The sequence below is a fragment of the Triturus cristatus genome, chromosome 9 (genome assembly GCF_964204655.1).
Source record: "Triturus cristatus chromosome 9, aTriCri1.1, whole genome shotgun sequence".
In the NCBI taxonomy this organism is placed as follows: domain Eukaryota; kingdom Metazoa; phylum Chordata; class Amphibia; order Caudata; family Salamandridae; genus Triturus; species Triturus cristatus.
Genome location: NC_140592.1, coordinates 30431916 through 30434578, shown reverse-complemented (window position 1 = coordinate 30434578; position 2663 = coordinate 30431916). Strand labels below are relative to the sequence as shown.

At 44.8% G+C, this 2663-nt stretch overlaps 1 pseudogene; it reads right to left on the bottom strand.

Moving 5' to 3' along the window:
• Positions 1 to 468: 468 nt before the first annotated feature.
• On the bottom strand, positions 469 to 1941 carry LOC146797310 (ribose-phosphate pyrophosphokinase 2 pseudogene; annotated as a pseudogene).
• Between the last annotated feature and the right edge of the window lie 722 nt (positions 1942 to 2663).

Below are 2663 nucleotides of genomic sequence, written 5' to 3'. Positions count from 1 at the left end.
GTAAATAGCCCTTCCAGTCAAAAATGTTTACTCAAAAAGAGTAGCAGTTCCTAAAGGTGTGACTCAAATTGGTTTCCATAGCAATGACACTCATTGCCTACCTATGGCAATATCAAGACCAGAAGCTTCCTCAATGGGCCATTTCAAACTAAGACTAACATGTTTAGTTCATATAAAATAAAAAATCATCAATGAGATGATAGGATGAAGATTACTATAAAGAAACAAATGCCACAATCCCCTGAGTAGATTTCCAGTATTACTGGGATCAGAAAAGTGCAGGAACAGAACACCATTGGGAACCCCCTATTAGACGTTTTGTGGAAGTGAACAAGCCTAAAAATTTAATGTAAATCAAAAAACAGTAATCCACCCATTGGACAGACAAGACATTCTAAAAAAAGTCTCCTGGGATCTAAGCAGAAGAAATTATCCAATTTCTCCATTCATGTTTTCTCCCTCTTAAGACTCACCTTGCTCTACACAATTAACAACCCATTTATCAAAAAGTAACAGTAAATTTGTCTCAGATTTGCAGGCAATTGCACAAAATAGACAATCAAATTTATTCTCACTGAATCGGTTACTTAAATGAGTTAAGAGATAGGAGCTTGTTTGTCTTGCTTAAAAAAATGAGAATAAGGCTACCTAACCTGGACTAACCTCCCCTCTCCCCCCACCCTTTATATTTATCCCTGGCAATAAAGGTACTCAAAAGGAGAGATGTTAAAAGTACTCAAACCAAATAGTCCTAATACGACAAAAGTGTATTTCTGAAAGTATTGAGAAAAGTACAAATTACAGTCACAAGGCTACTTCAGCAGATGGTAGGGAAGATACAGTCTCCTTTGGTTATAATGGGACGTGACTAAAAAGGTAGGACACAGATTCTCCATTGTGCGTTCTTCGGATTGCTTCAGCCAAAATCATTGAGATATCAATCACCTTAATTTTGGAGCAATGTTTCATTTTGTCCTCCTGAGGGATCGTGTTGGTTACTACAACAGCTTCAAACGCAGCATTGTTGATTCGGGAAATGGCAGGACCAGAAAAAATCCCATGTGTTAGAATTGCATAGACTTTAACTGCACCGGCGGACAGGAGCTTGTCTACTGCATGGCACACTGTACCACATGTGTCCGCCATGTCATCGACAAGAATGGCAACCCGATCCTTGACATCGCCAACCAAGACCATTCTGTCAACCTCATTAGCTTTCTTTCTTTCCTTGTGGATGAGGGCAAACTCAACATTCAGCCTGTCTGCAATGAAGGTCACCCTCTTTGCTCCACCAGCATCAGGCGAGACAATGATAGAGTTTTTCCACTCTGGTATGTTCTCGCTGACCCACTGTAGCACTGCAGGCTCTGCATACAGGTTATCCACTGGAATGTCAAAAAAGCCCTGTATCTGGGAAGCATGCAGATCCATGGTGATAATGTGGTCAGCCCCAGCAACCGACAGCATGTTGGCAACCAGTTTAGCAGAAATTGGAGCTCGGCTCTTGTTCTTTTTATCTTGTCGTGCATATGGAAAACAAGGAATGACTGCTGTGACGCGGGACGACGAGGCAATCTTGCAGGCATTGATCATGATGAGGAGTTCCATAAGATTGTCATTGATTTCACCACAGCCGCTCTGTATGATGTACACATCTTCCCCTCTTACACTTTCGCCTATCTCCACACTGGTCTCCTGGTTGCTGAACTTCTTGGTCACCACCTTGCCCAGTTCCAGGCCAAGCCGGTCAGCCACCTTCTGCGAGAGGTCCTGGTGGGAGCTGCCGCTGAACAGCACGATGTTAGGCATGGTTTCTCGCGGAGAGCAGGAGGACAGAGAGAGGCAAAGGAGAGCGGCGGACAAGGGAGGGGCGCGGTGTTACTTATCTCTTTTCCCTTATAATTTTATACTGTATGTTGGTTTTTGTTTTCCCCTCCCTTTCCTTTGGGTTCTTTCTCTCCTGCTGCTGCAGCTCTTGCAAGCCAGTGTCACGCGGCGGCCATGGAGCTTGGAGAGCCAGATCGGACTCTTCATCTTGGTGAATGCTGCAGAAGGTCCAGCACCCCAAGTATTGGTGCGGCACTGCTCCAGTAGGTCCTAGGGTCTCCAAATTTGGTGGGGAAGCAGATCTGACCCTCCAAAGCTAGTATGCCACTTTTGGTTTGAGCGCTACATCATAGTCGCTGGAGAGAAGCAAGTCGGTGAAACCAGATTCTGCAGTTCGGTACCTGCAGGCTGCAGGGGAGCAGTACCTCCACTCCAAGGGAGGTATTTGGTGATTTGTAAAAGGCTGGACCAGCTCCAGGGTTCTTTGAGGCATAACAGTTGCAGGACAAGACAGCACACCACGATTGTGTAATCCTTAAGGAGGCAGGCAGGGTTTGGTGACAATTTTCTGCAGCAAGGCTTCAGTCGTCGTGTCAGCAGCTCTTCTTTGTGCTTTTCTTCTTTGTGTCAATTGAATCAAAATTTAGGGTCCAAGACTACCACCTAAATACTACATACATTTTGGGGCATTAAAGAGGGTGACAGGAAGTAGTCAATGGGCTACCTATCTTTAGGGTATCTACACACTCTAAACGACAACTTCCTGTGGGAAGGGGCACTACCATGAGCATAATTGACTAATTCCGCCTCAAACCAAGATGGGGGGAATGTAAAGT